Genomic DNA, 10075 nt, shown 5'->3' with positions numbered 1-10075 from the left:
CTCAACACGCATCACCAATTGATTCGGTGATGGCTTCCATGGACATGATCAAATGAGTCAGTCATTGCAAAGCTGTTCTCCTTTCCCTAGTATCACTGATTGATTCGTCAATCTTCTCATGACCATGACTGAATTAGTCAGTCCAAGCAATCTTTCTCTTTGCGGACTATCTGTGGGCCTCACATATTTTCTGCCAACAAAGTTTCTGCATAGATTCTGACTGCATTTTTAAAACTCATGCGGGACCGTTCGCCTTTTACACATGGACAGTCCTCCCTATACTGTCCAGACTGTCCAGAATCTTAGTGATGTTCCACAAACTTGAGTTTCAAACTGTGATCATTGCTCATGAAGATTGTCATAACTTCCAACAACAGCATGCAAGCAATCAATGAAGTAACTTGGTAGCTCATGGTAAATTTTGCAAGCTTCAACTCAACTCATTTGCAAGGCTTCAAATATATCCAATGAACTGTCCAACATTTGAATATTGCACTTGTATGTTGTAGCATTTGGACTTCACTTGTTCTTTTCATGGCATTGGGATGGATATGCATTAAGCTTTAACTACTTGACTCATCGTATACTGATCAATATGAATTTCACTGAATCAAGCTTCCAATGCCATGGTACATACACACATTCATCCACATTTTGATGGTACCCAAACTAGGTTGGGTCCTCTCAAGTTAGGAGCAACATACTTAGGCAATGCCTTAGTATGGATAGCGGGATATTTTGTAATAGCAACCAATGAGGTATCATTACCATCCTTTCTAAGCACAATATTATCATCAATTGAAATAGGCTTAGAATTGTTACCTAGGGGACATTAATTAGCCATGTGTCCTCTTTCCCGGCATGAGTAGCACTTTGTCTTGGATTGAGCCTTTTCTTCCATGCTCATATGGTGCTTCTCATTGCCTTGCCTCTCTTGGGTTGCTTGAGCCTTTTTCTCGAGCTGGTTGGGACACTTCGAGGCAAAGTGACCTATATCTTCACACTTGAAGCACTTGATATGAGCATGATCATTCTTCACTTTTTGATTCTTTTCACTATATTGGCATCTTGATTTTGCATTTGATGTCGTCTTCTTCCTCCTCTTCTAGTTATCTTTTTCTTCTTCCCCATGTCAGCACCATCTTCATGGTTGACTTGAATTTGATCTTGGGGCTTGATTTGTGGCTTTGGTTGAGGCTCCACTTGTTGCTTTACCAATTACTTTGTTGGGCACATTGAGGTGAGGTGACCCCAAGTGCAGCACTTGAAGCATTTTACATGCTTTAGCCTCTCTTCTTCTTTCTTCAACTGGAGCTTTTCTTTGTTGAGACATGATGAAGCTAAATTACCCATCTCATGGCATATGAAGCACATTAAATGAGCAAGCCTTTCTTGCTCTTGCTTCTTCATCTCTTTTTCATATTTCTCCTTGCCCCATCTCTTAATTCTGACTTTGCTCTTGTTGAAACCAAAGTCACTCATGTCATCACAGCTTCTTTGACTTTCAATCATGTTATTCAAGGTGACTTTTGATTTGGTCCACCTCTCTATTTTGTTGCTTAAATCCTTCACTTTTTCATTGAGCTCTTTGTTCTCTTCTACAAGGTTAGTTTCATATTGCATAGTAGAAGAAGAACAAGCATCTATATGTGAAGACCATGACATAGATAATAAATCATCACATGAGGTGGATACATGCTTCTTGACAACATCATAAGGGTTAGAAACATTTTGCAATTGATCATCTAACCCATGTGATAGTCTCTCACTAGTTTTAATTTCTTTATTAGAAATCTTCTTAGTGAGAAAAGCATGATCTTGTACCAAGTTCTCATGAGCAATACTAAACTCCTCATGAGTCAATTTTAGCTCCTCATGTGAACAAAGGAATTTTTATTTTTCAATTTCATTGTTTTAGCTAATTTTTTTTCAAATATTTTGGTCATACTAGCATATCTACACATGAGCTCATCATATGAATCAAGATCAATCACATTGCAATTTTATACCTTAGTGTCACTGTGTGACATGAAGCAATGTGGTGATGGAGATGAGCTTGTAGAGATATCACTTTCATAGCCCGAGATCATCAATAGCACCATTTGAGCCATCATCATCAACCTTGTCAAGTGAACTTGAAATAGGTTGTTCATCATCATCACTTGACCATGAGGTGGAGCAATCCTCCACAACCACTATGTTGTGGATGAGCTCAACATCCTCATGTGCCTCCTCCTTGGGCTTATCATCATCATTTGGTACCGTCCCATTTGTTGTGATAAATCCAAATCTCATGAGCGGTCTCCATATCCATGATTTCTCCAAAGATTTCATCCTTCATTGATCTATAAAAAATGTTAGTAGCTTGGTTCTTGAGACTGTCAGACCCGGGGCAGCAGGACTGCTTACAGGCATAGAATATTCTATATTAAGGGATAGCGCATGGCAAGAACCTTATCCTCTTGTAACAACCCGAATAGGTGTAGTACTAGTCGACATACAAGGAAACTATCTGACCATATTGGAGTAGGACTCCGCTAGTATTCGGCTAGGATTTTCATGTAACTCTGTCCCTCCAGACTATATAAGGGCGGGCAGGGACCCCTCCAAAACATCCCAACGCAGGGCACAATATACCAAACCACCACACAGGACGTAGGGTATTACGCTATTCTGGCAGTCCAAACCTGTCTAAATTTGTGTCTTGTGTCCTTGCATTTACCTTCAAGTTTCAGATCCGGTGATCTGTCCCCAAACAATCTCCTATCTAATGCATCCCTAGGTAGGCCGCCGCTAAAAACACGACAGTTGGCGCCCACCGTGGGGCTGATCGTTGTGATCATTGGGTGAGCTTGAAGGACTTTTTCATCAAAATCAATCTATTCAACGAGAAGCAAGTCATCGAGTAGGAGTTCTAGCAGACAAATCCAAGCCTGTCAGTAATCTTGGGCGCGAGTTCAAGACGTATCCGAGACCGAGCTACATCCGGCATGAGGATCAAGACCGAGGAATCATCTCGTGGCCAAATTTTATTTGGGTTCTGAGTTCCATTGGAGTCAGATTTTGAAATCAAGTCGCGCATGCCAACAAGAGCAGCCCAATACAACCGTTGCCATGAGCAACCTGGCTCTAGAATCAAAGCGAAAGCACCACGTGTGAAGCCAAGATTGAACAGCAGCACACACGTCAAGACGGAGTAGATTACATCGCGGTTGTTGTACTTGCTTGGACGAATAAAATTCAACTAACAAGAGATCGTTACATGCACGGGAAGCCTACATGCAGGGGAAGTGTCTTCTTTCCTTTCTTATTTCTAATTCTTTCCTTCCCATGTCTATTGACTAATACTAATATGTGTGTCAATGCACAGCATGCATGCATGGATCAGAGTTTATTTGTCTAGCTGTGCCGCGGCGCCCTGACTTTAGTTTTGACTACTCGCCGACGCATCATCGACTACTTTGACTATTTACCGACGCACCGTTGACTACTTCAACTACTTGCTGATGCGCCATCTACTACTTCTACTACTTGTCAATGTGTCGTTGACTACTTCGACTACTTTTCTTGACTAGAAAACTAGTCGTGAGTGGGCCTCGCACCATCAACAACTAGTCGGAATCGACTCCGACTAGTCGGCTTCAATCAAGTTAAGTCACTTATACCATTTCCGATTTGTTTTTCACATGATCGGCTACTTTTTTTGGTACGCCTCTCGACCGGAGTTATGCTCGGGGGCTATACCGTGATTGGCAACTTCTAGGGTTTGCTGACTAACAACCCACACACTTGATACATCGAGTTCGAAGGGCGTTGCCCTCGTGCTTGGACCACCGAGTTCGTTGGGTGCTACCCTCGTGCTTGGTACATCGAGTTCATAGGGCATTGCCCTCGTGCTTGGACCATCAAGTTCGTAGGGCGCTACCCTCATGCTTGGTACATCGAGTTCGAAGGGCGTTGCTCTCGTGCTTGGTGCATCAAGTTGTGTTGGGCTCACAGTGGCTATACCCACAGAAATTTGTGTGCAACCCGCACTCTTCGCCGACTACTTTGTGCGCAACCTGCACTCTCGCCGACTATTTATAGGCCATCATGCCTACCAGGTCCTGAGGAATCTAACTTTGTCCTTGTAAAGGACTCTCTACTCATATATCCAGCCTTTCAAAGGAAAGGAACAGGATAAGTTTGAGTAGTTATGGGCCATAACGCCTACTTGATCTTGAGGGATCTACTTAAGTCCTTGTAAAGGACTATCTACTTGAATTCTCTCCCGTTCTTTTTCATGCATTCTGCAATTCTGGGAATCGCACCCGACTCGATATCATGTATATCATTTACAACATATTTCTATGTTTGTCTTGCAGGAGATCGGACCTGGAGCATCCCGAGGTGTTTTCGGCAGCACGTCCAGCTCTCAGGCTTGGGGGCTGGACACCAAAAACTACTCGATGTGGCTTCTACGGCTCGCCTAGCTCGCAAGCTCTGGGGCTAGACGCCGCAAAACTACTCGATGCTATTTCATATGAAGACTGGAGGCGAGAAAAATTCTACACCGTGTGCCACGACTTTTGGATCCTTAATTCCAAATCTCAGAATTTGGATTCAAGGCTCGGGGGCTGCGGGACACGTGTCATCGATGACTTATTTTTCAAACTTTTGGAAGATAAAGACCAGATGATTGAAGACTGATTTGACCCTCAGCCTGATTCTGCGATTTAACCTAAGGCTGCGGGCTACTCCATATGGAGCGCGAGTTCATCGCACACCATATAAAAGAAGATTTTTGGAGTTTGAGCACCTCACAGCCTCGATGCAGTCAAGAAAGTACTCGGAAGACTACTTGAAGCACTTGATGGGAAGCTCGGAAGCACTCGAAGCATTCGAAGACGCCTTCAGAAGTACACGACACCTGCAGGACTCGGCTACGAAGAGCTTGGGGGCTTATCAGACCCGGGGTAGCGTGATTGCTTACATGCGTAGAATATTCTAGAGTAAGGGATAGCGTATGGCAAGTACCTTATCCTCTTGTAACTACCCGAATAGGTGTAGTATTAGTCGACATACAAGGAAACTATTCGACCATGTTGGAGTAGGACTCCACAAGTATTTGGCTAGGATTTCCATGTAACTCTATCCCCCCAGACGTTATAAGGGTGGGTAGGGACCCCTCCAAAACATCCCAGTGCAGGGCGCAATATACCAAACCACCACACAGGAGGTAGGGTATTACGCTATTCTGGTGGCCCGAACCTATCTAAATTTGTATCTTGTGTCCTTACGTTTACCAAGATAGGTAGAAGGGTAGAGAGGATTCCTAAAATAGGACTATAGCTGAGTTAAAGGTCGATCTCTCGGGCACAATATTCTATTCGGGCACCAGCTTACACCTAGTCTGCCAGGCGACTCCGGCCAACAGCTCTACGCTATATCCAAACGTGTAGGATTACAAAGGACCAATAGGGATGTCACCATCTATGGCCTACCTCTAACAACCCGTGGGATATAAGGCAAATGAAGGATAACCCCTAGCCTAGATACCACATCTACGCTATTGATTACTACTGTAGTCTAACTACGTATGGATCCCCGTAGCAAACTACAGCACTCCGTATAAATACGGAGCGACGAACCCGCGAGTAAGAGAACTGATCTCACTCAACTACAAGCACTACTAGCATCTACTATACCAAGTAAAATACTAGAGATAGGAACCACAAATACTTACTAAAACCCGAAGAATATAGCAGCATCCATAGAGGTACAAGCTAGGGCAGAGTGCCGACACCTTGGCACTTCTCCCGAACTACTCCCTCATTCTCGTAGAGGTACAATTTGGAGAAGAGCGCCGAAGACCGGTGCCCCTCCTGAGTACCTCTACCATCTCCATGTTCTAAGACTACTCTAAATGCAAGAGGAGGCTTGAGTGAGCACTCGATGGATGTCTTCATTTGGAGCCCCTCCCCTCATATTTATAGAGGGGGTACATAGTGCTTTCGTCCGGGGAATGAGGTGTAGTCACCTGGAACCGACATTGTGAGCAAATGAGTAGCTGCCACGTGTTTGAGTTGAGGCGGCGCCAACCGCCCCCAACTTTGGTTGTCGGGCCGTCCTAGGCTGCCTTGTCCTAATCCCATGTGTCATGGCCTGTCATAAGCTGATTTGCTTTGGTCTTTGGGCTTGTTTTGATCCAATTGAGCCTGAACACATGCTCTAATTGGTCGATGTCTTTTTCCTTGGATTGAGGAGTGTGTTTCCATGCTCTTGATGTGTGTTTTTTGCCTTATTTCCACAACTCCTTTTGTATGATCTCTCTATATATATATATATAAATTCTTTTGAGAGCATGGCTATCTTTTTGTTTTTTTATGGACCTTCATGTGTCCATATATTTCTTTTTCTTTTTTTCAATACTTGGACCTTCATGTGTCCATATTTTTTTGATAGCCCATGCCTCTCTATTTTTTAATAAAAACTAGAGAGAGAGACCAACAGAATTTGTGGAGCATTTATTTTGTGGAATGGATGGATGGTACAATGCTAACTTCTCAAAGAAGGATAGCAAGGGGTATATGGTGTGCACGTGAATCATGATCACGAAAGCATGAAAAGAATTATCTAAAGGGTCACAATAATTTAACAAATCTCAATGCAAGACAAGCAGCATATGAGTATAAGGTTTTCAAGGTATATCATCATATGGCTTTGGTAGGACTTTGGCATGTCAAAGAGGAGCTTCACAAAGGGTTTTCCAAATTTTCAAATAAATTTCCCAAGCACTCAAACAGCAAGAGCGAAGATCAAATCATTCAAACCATACCTCAAAACATCAACTACTTAGATAAGCATGTTTTCCTAAATATTTTCATTCACAAGCATCAAGATGATAAGCATGGAATAAAACATATGCAAGCCAACCATAGAAAACATGTAGAGCTGGTGGAACACACTGATTCAATTTGAGTTTGATTTTAGTGAGTCAAATTTAAAATTCATTCAAACACATGAATCAAGAGAGTTGAGAGGTAGAGGGTGCACATACAATCGTTGGTGAAGAAGATGGGGATCAAGGTAATGGTGATCTAGCCAAACCACCGGGTGGCCGGCTGACTCTGGTGTCTTTGTCTTGTCCTTTGTCAAGTTGGTGCAGACGATGTTGTGTGATACATTTGTGGGAGATCTCGAATGTGTATGGCAATGATTATCTTAAGAGATCTCCCCCACACTTATATTTGTACCTGGTGCTATATTCAAACAAAATGGTGGAAACAAAATAATGGCTCTACCGGTTTTAAGAACCAGGGAGCCCTAAAATTTATTCAAACTAAATTTTTACTCTCACCATGAGACTTACTCAAGCAAGGCCAAATTAAGATTGCAACAACATGAGTATGCTGCACAATATTAATCCAAAACCTTGGCTTACCTTCCCATTTGAATTCAGCTCAATGACTCACCCATTTGGAATTGATGATTTTTCTGCATGGGTTAGTCCACATATACAACCAAATATCAACACAAGTATTAACTCCAAGAACGTCAATCAAACTTAACACCATGTCAGTTTGACTTTAGAAGACTTTTTAACCTAAGCACCAAGCTTAATTTAAAATGTCTATGAATGTGTTTCGCGACACACATTCAATATAGAGCATACAAGGATAGATAAATGAAGCATGAAGCATAATTGAGCTTTATTCAATGGGAGATAAGCAAGAGTACAAACCTGGTGATCCTCGGGCGACCTCCCAGCAGAGCTTTGTTTAATGTCAAAAGCAGGACACTGAGAGTACTTACCATGGTATTTTGTTGATGAGAACTCAATATTGTCACCATGGCAACTCCTCGCATTTTTTTTGAATTTTCTATTTTTTTAAGGAGCAAGATGCAAGAACTAACACCATTTACAAACCTAGATATGAATTTACAAGAGAGAACATACTCAGGGTACTCACATACCTCCCCCACACTTGGAGTTTACATTGCTGAGCAACAGAACTTCAAGTGTGTGGAGTTCAAGTCTCCTTCTGTCGTCATTCTTCCATCAAGACATATCAAAATGTTGTCGTCCGTGTAGCTCTCATGTTCGTAGGTGTTGCCTATCTATCGTTCTCTTTGATCTTCACCTAGAATGGTTAACGACCAAAAAAACCCCGAAGGAAAACTACATCCTAGAACATGCTCTTGCTTTTTATTGAAGGGAAATAAATAAATAAATGATAATCCGGGCTATCTCCCGGCAGCGCTTTGTTTCTATGGTCATAAGCTCGACCATGGGAACATCCTCTTGCGGCTGTCATTGATGATGTGTTCCCCTTTCATCACCAATTGTTGATGTGTCATGAAGTTTTAGCTGCAAGATTAGCGCCACCGAGCATCCACGAAATTTGCAATGTTTATGATAAACATATGCATCTACATCCAGCCTTCTAAAAGTTTTGCAACAGATGACCATAAGGTGGTTGTAGTCCTCGTGGGTGCTCAGGGCAAAAAGTATGCCTAACTCTGGAGAAACATTGAACGAGTATGAGTCATGGGGTATTTCAAAAATAAAGCTCCCATGCTCATCAATGCAATCCTTTTTTATGGACTCCAGAGTTGGCGCCTCATCAAATTCTATGGCCCATGGATTCTCCATCTCAAGAGATTCATCATGGGTAATCATAGTTGAATCTCAATCGTGGTCGAGAATAACTTTCTCGGGGCCAGAGGGAAGAGGCTCAAACTCGCTCAAGGGGGATAATGATCGCTCGTCTTCACAAAAGTGAAGGGTAACTTCCGAGTTGTACTCTTCAGAAGTGGCAGATTTTGCAACCTCGGAGAGAATGGGTTCGGATGGTATGAACGGAGATTCGTGCATCATCTCCTTGAGCGGGTTTGGCTCGGGAAAATGCTTCGCTATAGAATTTTCTAAGCATGGGGTAGTAGTGGTAGAAGCGGTTTTCCTAAGCGTTTCATCTAGGCTCCCTTGAGATGCGAGAAGTTTTTCAAGCGGGAAGCCTAGGAGAAGATCAAAATCGAGGATATCGAAGATATGGAAATCTAAGTTGACCTCGATTTTGTCTATTATGAGCGGCACGGCACTTGCGACCCCCTGACATTTAAGGATGTGTCCCAAGGGACAACTCTTTAAGAGCATGTCAGATGGTCTTAGCGTAACATTGCCCAAAAGAGTGTACACTAAGTGCCATGGCAAAACATTAACTTCCATGATGGGGTTAAAGTGGGCTTCTACGGTAATTCTCCTTATAGAACAAGGAGTGATCATGGAGGGTGAGCTAATCCAAATTGTTTCATAAAAGTGTTTCACTCTATTTGACCATTCCTCTCTCCTGGCTTCCTCGAGAGACGCTTCCTTACGAGGATCAGGAAGAGAAGAAGGTACCGTAGGCCTAAGGGAAGGTTCTGTCAAGAGATCTCTGGATTGATCAGCTTGGACAGAGGAAGGTTCCTTCCCTGATTGGGCATCTATGAGATCCGAGGTGTTTCTATGGTTTCCCATTGATTCATCCTCGAATCTACAAGAGAACTTCTGGGGGTGAATTTCTTCTCCCTCCGATGTTCCTGGTTCGGGCGAGGTTTCTAGAGCTGAATCTTAGGATGTGGAAGATGAAAGTTTGGATTTAGCCGCTAGAAAATCCTCTTGGTTAGACTTGCATATTTCCCGGAGGAGTTCGGCCATGATCGTAAAGGTGGTAGAATCTATGATATCATATAAGAATTCCCTACCTTCAGCTAGAGTCATAAGGGGAAATGATCCTCCAGAGACAACATCGAGATAAAAGGCGGAGTACTTGTCGAGGCCCTCATAAAAGTTGCGAAGCAACAAGGATTCGGGTATCGAAAGTATAGGTCCAGATTCTATCAAACTCAAAAATCTGTACCAGACTGCTCTAATGCATTCCCTATCATTCTGCAGGAAAGAGCGGATATCCCTGTGTAGAGCAATGATACGGGACATCGGGAAGAACTCACGACAAAACTTGTCTCTAAGCTCACCCCAGTTGTCGTGTACACTACCTACGGTATACGTGTACCATTGTTCGGCCTTTCCTATAAGAGAGAAAGGGAATAATTT

The sequence above is a fragment of the Panicum virgatum genome, chromosome 7K, assembly GCF_016808335.1.
Source record: "Panicum virgatum strain AP13 chromosome 7K, P.virgatum_v5, whole genome shotgun sequence".
Lineage (NCBI taxonomy): Eukaryota > Viridiplantae > Streptophyta > Magnoliopsida > Poales > Poaceae > Panicum > Panicum virgatum.
This window is presented reverse-complemented; position numbering follows the sequence as displayed.